Source organism: Sturnus vulgaris, chromosome 22 (assembly GCF_052056855.1).
Source record: "Sturnus vulgaris isolate bStuVul1 chromosome 22, bStuVul1.hap1, whole genome shotgun sequence".
Lineage (NCBI taxonomy): Eukaryota > Metazoa > Chordata > Aves > Passeriformes > Sturnidae > Sturnus > Sturnus vulgaris.
The window spans coordinates 5,725,792-5,740,655 of NC_142264.1; the positions used below are offsets into that span (position 1 = coordinate 5,725,792).

Consider the following 14,864-nt stretch of genomic DNA (forward strand, 5'->3'; position numbering starts at 1 on the left):
GTGACTTGATGGAGTTTAGTAACGCAAACTGGATGTGTTACTCAGAACTAACTACTGTAGATATTTGGTTAGCTATGAAGAGAAGGGCTGAGAACATTTCAGTGTTTACTGACGAGCAGGCATGACTGCATCAAACCACTGTGACTGTCAACTGAGGGCACAATTTAATGTTAGGTATTTAAACAATTATTCTAGGTGACTCATTGATACTTTGTACTTAGGTCTAGCTTTGTTTTCAAAGTCCATTAGTGAATATTTTAGTAAAGTTGAATATAAAGTGGCTCCACAGTTTTCTAAAGCTGTCTTATGGAAATGGGCAGACAGGACAATTAAATTGCTGATGTTTGCTTCCTTTGTGACCTTCAGGTTTGTCACAGCTCTGAGCCTGGTGCTGACTGTAGTAGATAAGTGCTTTGCTTTCCTTCAAGACACAGGAGAGAAATAATGAGCCCTGAGTCTGAAATCTAACAGTGTCTCTGTTTTCTCCAGAGCATCTGACATGGCAAGTTTTGGCAGACCCAGCCATGACCAAATGGAAGTGAGATGGTCCTTGGTTAGTAGCTTCTTGCAATTCAGCATAACATGCTTTTGGAAGCAGACGTTATGCAAGCTCCTCAAGCTGTGTCTTACTGACTGGAAGCAAACTTGCCAGCTTCTGCCATTTTTCTGCAAGTCTTGTGACTTGTGTGGCTTTTCTTAGAGCCCTGGCCACAGCAATCAAGCGAACAGAAGAGCAGTGTAGCTTTTGTATTGAAAACAGCAATTTCTAATGTGGAGGTTTGAGGGTATTTTTTTTCCTCTAAAAGATGTTGTTTCCCGAAATGCTTCTGGAGACGAGTATAAAGAATCTCAAAACTTCTAAGACCTGCATTGTCATCTCTTCCCTTCCTAAAAATCAAGGCTTAGTCTCAAAACTATAAGCTCTGCTCGAATACTTATGTTGCAGTCGCAATGAACAATAAATGAGGTTTGGAATAAACCCAGTACCTCACTTGTGACGGAAATGGGAATTGAACTGGAGTCTCTGGGGCTGAAAATACTATTTTAATAATGTATTGCCTCAACAGTCTCCTTTAACTCTCCCTTTCCTGTTTCTTATGGCTTTAGGCTGCATTGTTGCTGCCGTGTGGAAGGGTGAAGAGTTAATACAACCATAACAGACATGAGAAGTGCTGGGCTCCTGTCTGACTGCTCAGTCTGTCATTTTGGGGCTGGGAAACACTCTTGCTGCAAGAGGGGTCAGTGTACTATATGTGATGCCTAAGAGAGGACACAGCCAGTGTTAAACAGATACTGTTGTGGATTTTGGCTGCAAAGCCAGGCAGTGTTGCTGTAATGCTGGATAAAAGCTGATCATAAATTGCAGCTGTATTTCAGAGTAGTTTTTCATCTGCATTCAGACCCTTTCTCGTATCAATAAGCAGAAGTCTTCAGAGATGCTGAGCAGTCGGTTCTCAACATCTGCAAATGTTTTCACAGCAGAGCTAACTTACCCTGGAGAGCACTCAGAGAAACTACAGTGTTTCCCTGGTTTTTTAAAATTGAGAATGGAGATCCAGGGATGGGGGAGGCAGTGCTGAATTTCTTAGAACAAGGAAAGAGGTACCTAAAGGCAAAAATCTTGAAGTCTTTGTTCAGTTCCTCCTCTTTGTCTTCCTGCCACTCTTACATCTGTAAAGACAGAGTAAGTTACACTGGATTTGGCTCAGGACTCTTACAAATTAGCAGACTGTTTCAGCCTTGAGAGCTCTTCCTCATCCAAGTTGTTATAAATCTCTAAAAATCTGGCTTATAATGACTGTCCATTTGCCACCTGCCTTCCAGCACAGGAACAATTCCCTGTCAGCAGGGGAATACATCTCGTGAGCTGTTAGTTCAGAATTAAACCAATAAACAACAAAGCTCTAACCCTCACAGGTTTTATGTTGATATTTAGCCTCACTGACTTGTTTATGATTTATTCTGAGCTTACCCTGCTCTGGGTCATGATGGGACCCCTTGATTCTGATGCATGTTAGGTTTTCTCTCTTTCTGGCTGCTGTGATCTCTTGTGTAATCTCTGGCTATTTCTTAAGCTGATTGTGCTTTTACTTTTAATAGAAGCTCCTCTATGAATAGCTGGGAATTGCCTGAGCATGGTGGTGGCCTTGAGAGGAGATCTGTCGCAGTGGGGTTAAAGCTACGGGTAAGGAGGAGGTTGGTACGTTCCAAAATGCAGAATACCCTCAGGGATTGGTGCATGACATGTGTCACACTGCAGAGCTGATGCTGCAGCTCCAGCACTGAAACTCAGGTCACCTCTTCTACAACATGCAGCTCTCAGCAGAGATCCCAGCAATAAACTTCTTCCCTCTGGGCTGTGCTACTTTGATTTGTTCCTAAGAATTACTGTGCTTATGCCTATGGTACAAGATGTGTTTGTTATCTCAGGCCTGCAAACTACCAGGCACCCCAAACTCCTTTTGGAGAGAGATCATTTCCTGAATGAATTTATATAGACTGTTGAAGGAATTATATTTAAAGAATGTTTACTGCAAAAGAGTGAGTTACTGCACTGGCTCTTGATGTTTTGCCAGCTTCTGCTTGGGAAAAGTTGATTCACATTGGACACCTGGAGGGGCAAAAGCAGATGTCTTAGAAGTCCCTGTATTGGTGGAGATACAAGGGAGAGAAATTTAGTTAAACCCTTTACTTGGGGAAAATAAGGAAAGAAATGGAAGGCTGTAAGACTGTGGTCTGTCCAAGTCACTCTGCCACAGTTTTGCTATCAGAATGCCCACTCATAAGGCAGCACCTGTTTTGATCTTCCTTTGCTGTTGTTGTTGTTGTTGTTGTTGAATTTAAGCCCAACCTTTTTGTCACTTCTCGTGGTCACTGCCCAAATTTGACTAGAGCAAAATGTGCCTTGTGGCATGAGAAGTGCTGTTCCATTGGACATTGGAACCAGACAGGAGGTCAGGAGCTCATCTCTTCTGGGACTATTGATCCAAGTTTTGTTCTGGTATAGCGTGAAATGGAGATGTCTTGTGTGGTTTTTTTAAGTAGATTTTAATGCTTCTGACTTTACTCTGCACTAGAGGTGTTTGCAATCAGTCTGCTGGGTCTTCTTCAAGGGCTTTAAGAGGCAGTGCCTCTGCACCGTGTTCCCAGCCCAGATTGATCCTAATTATATCTGGAGGTGCAGTGCATAGCAAGGAGCCTGGCTCTGTTCCTGCATGCTTCTCCAGGCAGAGCAGAGATGTAAATTGGCATCTTACATTCCCTCTGCAGGACAGCTGTGCACTGTGGGCCGTTTAGTCAGGATGCCTGAGTGAAGCATAACTCTGTTGCCCCATGGAATTCTGTCCTTCCTGCCAGGCCTGTTGGAAGGGAAGCAGGCTACTTCCCCATCCACAACACTGCCTCTTACCACTGACCTGAGATAAGCTATTGGAGTACATGCATTCAGCTTTATAAACCACCACCAGTGTGTGGCAACTAACATCATATCATGGCTTGTTGAGGTGCCATCCTTCCTCATGCAGCTTCCGTTTGGGTTTGTTTCTGTGGCTCATCAAAGTGACTTTGCCTCTCCCAATGAACTCTTTCAGTTGTCTGTACCCTTTAAGGAATTCAGGCTCTGGGCAGCCCGTCTCCTTTTCTAGCACACAATGCTGTCTGGGAGTGGAGGAAGTGTCATACTGCAGTGATGAAATGTGCCTCCAGCTACATTTGTTCTTCTCTTGGGTCTTGCAGCAAATACCAGGACTCCAGAGGTGGAGTTTTGACAAGAAATCTAAGATTATACTTAGCACAAGTATATTTGATAACTTTGAACTTGTCATTGTGCCTGGTTTCCTTCACTGAAGGAGAGAAGGACAAAAAGGAGGATAACCCCCTTTTTTTATCCAGAGCCTCCATGCAATGAGTAGTGTGAATTTTAGTTACTGCTGCACAGTATAATAGTGTCTCTGAACACAGGAGAGCCCCTACTGCTGGGCAGCCTTTAGTCTGGGCTCAGCTGCTGCCTGGCTTCAGAGATTAAGACACTGGTGGTGGGAAATAGCAAGGTCAGCCTGCTGCTTGTCAGTCTTAGCATCCCTTAATCCTAGGGTGTTATTGTGGCTGTGCTTTCCCATCAGCCATTCCTGTTCCAGAGTTTTAGTGTACAGCTTGTCCTTTTGTTTTCTCACAGCTCAAGTTGCAGGTGCTGAACAGGTCATGTTTTTCAAGGCTACAGCCTTCTGTTACAGCAGAGCCAGGGGTTGTTGGTAGGTTTATTTGTGCCAAAGCAGAACAGTGTTGCTGCAGTATTATGACAGATCAGTGTGGCTTGAAAAAGAGACAAAGATGCTGGGTCATGGATATACCTTTCTGGCCTTAAAAAAAATCTGTTTCTTCACTATTGTCATAGGGACTGAACTCATTTGATGCTTTGGGGTGTTGCTGCTGCCTGATACTGTCTTCTTGGGGGCTGTCTGAAAGTTATGGGGAGATTTTTGCCAGAGTATGTATGCTTTTGAAGTAGCAAAAGGAAAACTTGCTTTTGTGCTGTGATGGTGAAAATTAAGCAAGACAGACTTAAAGCTCTGGTTTGTAGTTTCTGGGATGGAGAATACATCATGTAGTGCAATATTTCTGGTGTTCCTCTTTTTTTTTCTCATGAGTAAAGCCAGCCTTGTTTCGTTTCTCCTGGGATTTTAATTCTTGAAATCAAAACTGCATTTTCCACAAATGTGTAATCCTTACTGCCACATCCATTCAGGATACACCAGGCTGCTTATTCTCTTAAGTTCCTGATATTGTTATGCAGAATCAGTGCTGTATTATTCTTTACCGTGAATATCCCAAGGCAGCAAACAAAATCCAGGACTTCATTTTCTATTACTCAGAAAATCCTAGAGGAAGCTACACAGCAGCAGTGCTGCAGTTTTCCCCTCTCCAGCCTCTGCTTCCTCAGCTCTGCAGCCTGGAGTCAATGCGGCATTTGCTATAACGGGCAGTGACTTTTTGAGATCAGGCAGTGCACTATAGGCTGTACCACTCTCTAAATAATTCTCCACGGTAAAATGCAGAGCTCCAAACAAGCAAATGCCTTTACAGCTTTTTACCTGCAGAAACACAGAGTAAATTGGCTCACAAGTACACGTGAGGTGCTGGAGTGTTCTGTTTTGATTTCCCATCTGTGTTCTACGTCCTCACGTATTCTGGACTAACCCATCTGCAGGAGGATAGCAGGGAGGGAGCTGGCAGATAACCCTCAAAATGGAGGAGGGGAAGAATATTCCTGATTAATTCTCTCACAGCAGAGATGAACTGAAGCAAATGACATTTAGGATGAGATGGCTGAGTTTGTATGCTGGGAGTGCCTCTTTTTTCTCCTCCCAACTCTTGACCTGTAACTGTAGGCACTTGTTTAAAACCTCAGCAGCTTGGGGCTGATGCCCACCAGTGTGGGATGCAGGAGCTGTGTGGACATCAAACCGATTTGTTTCTATGGAAACAGTAGATTTCACCATGTTTTAGGGAAGTAGGAGAGGAATTATTCCCCTGGGCCTGGTTCTGGCTCTCAGATTGGATTGGTTGCTGCACAGCAATTGTAGAGCAGCAGCCCATGAAGGGATTATCTATCAGGCAGTGATCACAATTAGGGAGAAAAACACGTGGCTCCAGTCTGCTCCCATTGTGGGATTCCCAGGGTCACAGACCTCTGTGACACTCAAAAACAAAGAGTTTTACCTGGGTTACCCCCAGCCCCAAAGGAGGGCTGCATTACAGTGCAGGCAGCTGCACCCAGCTGGGGTGGCTGGGGGAATGAGCTGGGCTTGTACCTCACCACATCTTTTAGGCAAGAGCTGAAAACTACATGTGGTGTCTACAAGGTCTGGAGGAAGCTGACATTTTTCAGGCAGACTTCAACTGATGCTTTCTGATGAAATTATTAAAAGTCGAATTTGTTGTACTGCTCTCAGAAAGCCCCAGCACTTGAAATGCTGTGACTAGGGGTGATGATTTTGAGACCTTTTTTTCAAAAATGAAAGGTAACCTTGTGAGACCACAGAAGGAATCAAAGCATGAATATGAGACTTGAACAGGTTCATATAAGAAGAGTTTTTATTAAACCCCATATATTCTTAGTGGTCTGTAGAACTGAGTCTCTTCAAACGGGCCTGGTGCCCTTGTGCAAGATCCCAGGGCTGGTCCTTCTGAAGGAGTTTACCAACACCTCTGTATTTGAGGCTCTCAGGCCCTAAAGGCACTTCCTATCCAGGCTCTAGCATTGACTGTGAGAGGGAGAGCTTGTTTTTCTAGACAGAAAGAAGGCAGACCATGGAAAACTGATGGAAAGGGTAATGCTTGTGTGTGTTTGAACCTTTTCCCAAGGTACTGCCTTGTTTCCTACAAATGTAGGACAGAGGCTGTGTAACCGTCTCTAATGGGGAGAAATTCTGTTTGCTCAGTTTCTGTCTCCCCTTACTGTATAGAGGGGTTTCCTGTATTCCCTGTTATGTAACCTGAGTTAGGGATGAAGGGCAGCTTCTAGCAGAAATTCTTACTTTATGCTTTGTAGTACAGCCACTAAGTCAATTGGATGGGATAATCCTGGTTATGGATTTGCAGGGGTGCATCAGAAGAATGCAGCAATATCTCTGCTTTACTTTCAGGTCATCTAAAAATATATATATAGACCTTGAAAGTCAGGCCAGATCCTGCTTTAAGGTCTACCAAGCATAAAGCTGGAGTGTGTTGGAATTCTTTGGAATTACTGTAGACATACAGCAGCAGAAGTGCCTGGGGCAGACTCTTGGCTATGCCAGTTTAGTCTGCATGCTGGCAGGCCCCCAGGGCATTGACTAGAAGTGTAAGAGTGCCTGTGACTTCCTTGGAAGTGTCTTGCCCTGTGGAAGCAGGGCAGCCATGAGGGCTCTGTAGTTGTGCATTTGATTAACTGGTGCACAGCAGCTCCAGCACAGCCATGACTTGGCATGATGCACACAGCTGTCTTCCAGATTTTGATGTATCCTGAAGCCAGTGGAGTGTGAAACAGAAAAATCAGCCCGAAGGATTCAAATGCAAATAAACAATAGCAAAACTTATCTTATCCTACTGCTTCCAGCAACTTGCATAGAGGCATGTACAGGAGAGGAGTTGAGATGCAGAGAAAGGAGATATGGAAAGAGTGGATGGGAGAGGCACCAACTGCTGTGCATGGCTCCTGGGAACCAGCCTGTGCAGTGAGAGATAAGCCAGAAAAGCAGAATTTAGTGTGCTCAGGGAGGGGTGGGGGAGAGAGCTGTTTCCAAGTGAGCATTCGTGTAAAAATTGTTGTGTGCTTTCCTTCAGGCTTCAGCAGTGTTAAGGAAGGTGGTGCAGGCAGGAGTCTGAACATGGCCACTGCAGTTGAAGTATCGGTGATGTGAGAGAACATTGCCCCAGGGTGTTCCCTCTCTCATTGTCTGAGCCCCCTCAGCCCACACTTGGCTCAACAAGCACGTTCTGAGTGGGAAAAACACGTTTTTGATTAACACTTCTGATGTTCAAGGCATGCGGGTGCTGCCAGAGACATGAAAGCACGTGAATATGGCAGTGCCTTCCAGTAACAAAAATCTTTTTCCTGTTTTATAAGAAAGATCTGGGCAATACCAGAAATTACCCAGACAACAGTACTGGACACTGTCACCTCTGTATTTGTAAATCAGTGGCCAGGAATTGTGTTGTGTTCCAGGGTGAGGAGACAAGCTGATGATAAAATGGCTGAGATGGAAACTTGAAATTCAACTTCTGTCCCTCCATGGCAGATCATTTACCCCAAATGTCAGTAGAACAAACCTCACCATTATGCCTGTCCACGAGGAACTGAATTTGATTTGCCGAACTCACTGTGTAGGCTTTCAAACAGCCAGGCATGCAGCTTTCTATGGAGGTGGATTCTCTTGGAGGGGGTAATCTCCTGAAAGGTTTCTTGTCTTTTCAGCAGTCGGTGGTGTGGGGTCATTGTGGTTTTTTAAATGTTGTGTTTTGCAATAAATGTAGGTTTCTGATGTGGCTTTATTGAGTTTATATGTTAACTCTATAAATACACTGTGTTTTTCTTATTTGAATGAACTGAGAGCACAGTATGAAAAAAAGATACAGGAGAGCTCCAGAACATGGCATATCCTGGTCAGTGGAAAAAGAGGTGCAGGAAACACACCGAAGGTGATTCTTGTGGTGAGAATCATGTCAGGTCTGAAGCAGGATGTGGTGTGAACGTGTAATACTACTATTGCTACACTTACTTATTACACTGAATTAGCACACTTACTGTCCCTTCATGTTTGAAGACCTTAGTGCCTTATTCTTCACAAAAGAGCAGAACATCCCTCACTTGCTGGGCCCTGTGCTGGTGTCAGGTGCATTTCTGCACGAAGGAATAGAACAACTTGAGGCAGATTGGGAGAAGGTGCCAACTTCAGAAGTTACTTTCTATTTCATTCTCTACCCCCTCTGACTCGCGTTTGCAAATTATCCAGTATTATGTTATATGTGTGTCCAGCTTATTCTGGCACTTGTGTTTTGCCCTGCTTGGGCAGCACCTGTGAATTTTCTAGGACAGTCTCTGGGAATTCACCTTAAGCACAGCAAACTCCCACACTTGAGAGGCTGTTTGGTCCTTTTGCCTACTGACTTGGGGAGCTGTACTGGGGAGAAGTGGCCAGGTGTTGGAGAGGCCGTTTGAGGGTCAGAAGTATTTAACAAAGCAATTGTAAGTGTTCCAAGCCAGCACAATAGTGTTAACCTCCCTCTGCACTATTGTAAATAGGAACTCAAGGTACAAGGCAGTGGGAAGCCTTCTCTTTAAATTTTTTGTTTCTCCTAACATGTATATTATGATGACACTCATGAACTATTGCTTGTCTTTATTTTTCACAATTGTTTTCTTGAATAATGAATCATTGTGCACAATAATATTGCCACTATACTGGAAAATGGTGTACTTACAATAGATCTTTATTTCTATATATATCCATTGTGTGGCCAGTACCAATTGCATCCTAAGAAGTTACATTATACTGAGTGCTTATGGAATTGCTCTTGTTCACTGTGGGTCAGGACTTAGGCATACTTGTGCTGTGGAGATTGGCTGATAAACAGTGCACATCCTCTGGCTTAAAGTTATCCAAAGGTGCTAACCTTAATGGAAAAAAACATGGCTTAACTAGGAATAAGACTTACCATATGGTTATGAGTCTGTATGACTGGTGTCCAAGTTCACATGATGCAGTATGAAAGCTTAGGACAGAGGAAAACAGAAGAGCAGGTTGATGGATGGTTTTGGTCATAATGCACCTGGTTTTTTTGCTGTTCCTCTTGACCTGTCTGGCTTTTTTTTTTCAGGCAAGAGAAGAGCTCACAGAGCCAACCAAGTTAGCAGGAAACTCTGAATTTTCAATGCAGCCTTCTTGGCAACCTTCTGGGTGGCAGGGGAGAGAGCAAATTTGTCTTTGTTTTTGCCCCACACTGAGTTATGGAGTTGCTTACAAATGTATTTGCATGTTGCTTGAAGGATCAGACCAGGAAGGTGCTCCAAGGGCAGACCTGCATCCTTCTTCTTTGTAGTAGAGCTACATGATGTCTGTTGTGAAGGAGCACCAGGACTTAGTGACCAAGAAGTACAAAGCTCCTACTGTTTCTGAGGTGTTTGTTTTAGGAGCCAATATGATTAATAGTAAATATTTTTAGTGTGTGGTTAATGCCCCATAGGTATCAGCTTGTGTGTTAAGGATTCATTTTGATGTGCTGAAGTAAGAACATGTTTGAAAATACAAGTGCTGTGAGATGAAGTGCTGTGCAGAGAAATGTCTAAGCTGTTCACAGAATGCAGCTTGTATGAAGATGTGAATGTTGTTGATGGGCACAGTGATCAAAAGAATCATATGTCAAAGGTACCAATACCCCTAGATTGGCTTGGGATTCTTGTAAAGCACTGTGCTAGGCTGAGCTAGGGAGGAACTCTTGATCTGGATGTGTGAGAATGATGAATGATCAATTACAAGCCTTGACAGATGAAAATGGTTTGAAGCTTAGGCAGGAGCAGGCTTGAACTGTGTAAGCAGACAGTAAAATCCATGGGGACAGAACTGTATTTCTTGTGGCATATTGGCATAGTGCTTTGTGCAGTGCATTTCTGATTGAATTGCTGTCCCCGGGCACCATCAGAACACAGGAAGTTACAAATACTCGAATTAAAATACAAACAGCCCTGTGCAATTATGGCGGCTGTGTGAATTTTAATTTTCTGAAACTAATATAATCCAAACAGGGGATTAATTGCATCCCTTAATACCCTATTTTTCTATAGATGTTTAATAAGAAATCAAATAGAAATTAAATGATCAGATGCTGGTGTTCCCTTCTGTTCTTTGCAGCTACTTTTATGTCTTCATAAACTGCTGTTTTGGCTCTTTAATTTAGGCTTTAACTTCTCTAGTGCATTCTAATTCAAGAATCTCAAAGGTCTGGCAAACAATTGACTGCAATGATGCTGTGTTGGTTTGTGTAGACTAGGCCTAGATTTGTATTGCAGAGCCATCTTCAAACAGCTTTTTGAGCCTTCCAGCTTCTTCAGACAGGGAAAGCAAGAATTCTGTGTTCCACATGGAGCAAGAGATGGTACCATGGGCTGTGTTCTGGTTTGGACTGCTGAAGAGTTCTGCTGCAGGTTCATTGCAGACAATAATCATGCCTGAAAATGCTTTGACTTAAAGTCTGTTCAGAAATACAGACTACCAGTGGATGGAGAAGGTGCAAAACTTGAATTTGGTGGAAAGAGGGAATAAATGATGCTCACATTTGCAGTGGAAGAGAATCTATGGTGAAGCAGATTGCTGGAATGAAACAGCACTGTAAATGATAGAGGAATCTCTAAGCCTTAGAGCACAGACCTGATGCAGTGAGCTGACACTTCTGGCAAAGCACGAAGGGACAGACTGGCTCATGCAATCACTTGTACTTATCAGGATTTGAGAGCATTTATTCCAGCAAAGCTGGTGGACCAGGCACAACATGCCCCTAACAGTCACTGAGATGCTCAAAGACTTGCTCCTCCTCCAGAGATCTCAGTATCTCATTGAGCAGGAAAACATCAGATCAAGTGTTTGACCAAAGGAGTAAACAAGTATTCTTTGATCTGAGCAAACTGTGTGTGTGTGTGTGGACACAAATGTGCCCCTGCTGCAGGGAACTTGTTCATCTAAATATCTTTTAATGGACAGTCACATTTTCTTCAGTTTAGCAACAGTGAATAATCACAAGAAACATGTCTGAAAGTTTCAGTGTGTGCCTCTTCAGGTAATCCCAAGCTTTCCATATGGATGTGTGTCCTACTTTTTTTTAATTGCATTTATCTTTGCTTCCCTTTCCATACAATATATGTTGATTTATACAAGCAGTTTGTCAGTTGCCTTTGTTTTACTAATAGTCTGGGCAAAGTGTCTTTGGTTGGTGATACTTTTAACTTCTAATCCTCTGTACTGTACAAGTCATTAAATGAATTATAAAACTTGTTTGTAGAGTAGAGGTGGTTTTTTTGGTCATTAATAGCCACTAACAACCTTTTTGTTCTGTAGGATTCTAAGTTACCTAATGCATGAAGGCTTTTTGTATATAGTGTCTGGCTTAGTAAAAAACTTCAAACCAACAAAACAATTAAGGAAACCTCAATTCCCAGTGCTCGGATTATAAATATATTGTTGCATAACATCAAGGTTGCTTTAATGTATTTTCAATGTGTTTGGATTTTGTTTCAGTGTTGCTCTACAGTAACTGCTAGATTGGTTCCCTTCCCTTCAGTATTTTTTTTTACTGCATTACGAATGCAGCTTTCAGCCCAAATCTGCACTCTCATGCAGCTCTGCATGTGAAAATAGTAATAAGACTGGAAGGGATGCTGTGATTGTGCTTGCCCCGAGGTAGCTAGAGCTACACAAGAACATGTGTAAGCACTTCAGAACTGAGCAATGCAAAATATAACAATAAATACCTTTTCAGGTCACTTCCCTGCCTGAACTCTTTGAGCCTGAGACCTGTCAAGGTTTGCATCCTTGATTCTTTTTGTTGCCTTGGTTTAGAAGAGGAGATCTATCTCTGGCCAGACCAAGAATTTACCTACCTCAATATTCTCTCTCTGCCTGTTAATAAAAAATGAATGTAAAATACATAGAAATAAGTCTTCCAATAAGTGGTGTTTTGGGAAATGTAATTATCTGAACCAGTTTTCCAACCTTAATAAAATGCTTGGAATTGCATTGCTAGAACTGGTACCTCAATATCTTGATTCAGAATTTTGAGTCAATAGCTAAGAAAGCTTGAGGCAAATTAAGTATTTATATTCCCCGAATGCAGCTCTCTCTGTTTGAGCTGCTACGTTGTTTATTTTCTAGATGAAGCCTAGCCTGGAGGAGTGGCAGTGTTGTATTCCTGCTTTAAAGCACAGGAAATCAAATGTTGTGCACCTCTGTGTGTTACAAACAAAGCAACAGAAAAAGGACTTTGCAATTCTTAAGATAAAAAGTGAAAGAGGAAAACAGGGGTTGGTGGCCACAACGTGAGTAACATAATTCAGGCACAGTCGTATATAGTGATGTATATAATGAGGCTCTGGTTTCATGCTAGAGGCTGCCTTGTCTCAGCACTCTTTATAACATTTTATCTCTGAAGGCTTATTCCATCATTCTTTTTCTTCCCTCAGCCTTGCTCTTTTACATCTCCCCTGCTGGAAGTGAATAAGCCAATTCAACCCCTCTGCTCCTGCCTGCCTAGGTCACCTGGCACGTGCTGGTTTTTACCTGGTGTGTTCTCTTCCTGATTCCAGCTCGGTGTCTTCACTTTGGGCTGCACTTTCTGGAGCAATAACTGTGTGTGTAGCTCTTCCTTCAGGCTCTGAAGTGAGCTCAGACTGTGCTGGGCATGTTGTCTGTGCCACACGTGCTCTGTGGTTGTAGTTTATTTGCAGCAGCAGTTTGTGCTCCCTACAAGAGGGCAGGCAGGGCTCTCCACTCCTCTTCCTGTTCCTCTGCACTCAGCCAGCTCCCTGAGAAATTTCCTAATCCTGACTTTTTAGTTTCTATGATTTCAAAGGCTTAGCTAGAGCAAGAGAAGGAAGGGGTTTTTCCAGCAGGCTGTAGAGACAAAGTAAATGAAGAAAAGGAAATAACATGGATACAATGGGATGATAATGCATCAGTTGTAGGGGTTTTTTTAATAAAGCTTTTTGTCTGTAATTCCTGGTAGAAGTGAAGAGTAGGGAAGATTTGAAAGTTGAGCTGCATGTACCACCCAATAGTTTGTGGGTAAGAACACACATTCATATTCTCATATTAGGGATCAGATTTGCATGTATTTTCACTCAGAACTGGAGCAGCACTAAGGGTTGTTGGTTTAGGTGAAACCTTTTCCTTGGGAAGAAAAACCTGGGAGCTGCTTGAGTTAACAAATAAACTGGATCTTTTTAAACTGATGCTGGAATCCCTTGTCATAGGTTGTCTGTCTCTCTTTATCTTGAGATTTTTTTTCTTAGTAGCTATGGTAAGGACAGCAGAGAAATCGGGACTTTAACCAAACCTGAAAGATGCAGGAAAATAACAGTGCAGCATGAATAGGATCTTGCTTCCTATTGATTTCATGCTTATAAATGCAAGTGGTCCTTTTTCTACAATAAAGTAAGATTTGATACTGCAAATTGGAACCCGATAACTGGAGGATTGTCTTAGTGTGCTGAAAAGGGAATCTGTAGTGATAGGATTCATTTTTCTCAGGTATAAGTTCAAAATAATTCAGTGGAGCTGAAATGGATTTGTTATGCTAACTGATACAAGAATAGGACTTTTCCACGTATTTACCATAGACATCTATAGGAATGGAGCTGAGACAGCAGCCAAGTGTTAGTATGATGCAGTGTCTCAAAGATTCCAGGGATAATCCTACTGGAATGGAAAAACTAGAGCTCTATTATTTGATAATAAAATTAAAGGCAATCCCCAGTTAACTCTTTATACTTCTGGAAAGTCTAAAATAATCAAAATGAGTTTCAGTCTAATTTTAACTGGTAGAATTATACCAGAGGTTCCATTACTCCTGCCTTAGTAATTAACAGGTGGTATTTTTATTTGAGGTGGTAGAGGATGTACAGTGCTTCCTTACTCTCATTTCACGTGAACCTAGTCTCCAGCTTTTGATATTACCAAATTATTCTGCCATTCCCACAGATGGGGAATTACTTTTATAGCTGAGAAAATGGAAATACAGAGAAGCAGAATAACTTGCATAGATTACACAGGAAATGAGTGGCCAAACCAGGAGCTGAGACAGAGCTGCTGAAGGCTTTGTCTGGTGTGTTGAAACAGAAACTCATTTGTCATCTTCATGGACTTTGTCAGTCTTAAGTTCATGCAGGAGTAAGAGGGAGACCTCAAAGTGGAGAGCCCTGAATTTCTCATTCAGCAGAGTCAGTGGTTACTCCTGAATCAGCAAAATTATTCCTTGCCACAGTTATGAAGGGAAGGAGGATTGTCTGCCAGAACCCTGCCAGTGTAGGCAGGGCTTCTTTTAACAGAGCAAACTATGTTCGTGCTGTAGGAAACATATTTTGAAGTGATGCTTCTCGCAGTAGGTGAGGAAGCAATTGATTATATTTTCAGAACTGCTCAGTGGCTCTTGAAGAGCCACATGAACAGCCAAGTACTAGAAAACCAGACCACAAACTAGCGAGGTCATCTTGCAGATGCAGTGAGCACGCCTAGCTTTGGATTGGAAAAATAGGAAAAGCAAAGGAGAACTGGTGGGCTGTGGCTGCTAAGTCAGCATTTGGAGAATGTTAGTGTAAGGCTGCTTTCCCTCAAAATTAT

General features: G+C 42.6%; 1 protein-coding gene across 7 annotated transcripts in view; it reads left to right on the forward strand.

The window, feature by feature from the left end:
* Positions 1 to 14,864, forward strand: part of DNM1 (dynamin 1) — a 71,812-nt gene that overhangs the window by 8,054 nt on the left and 48,894 nt on the right. The gene's annotated exons all lie outside the window — the stretch shown is intronic.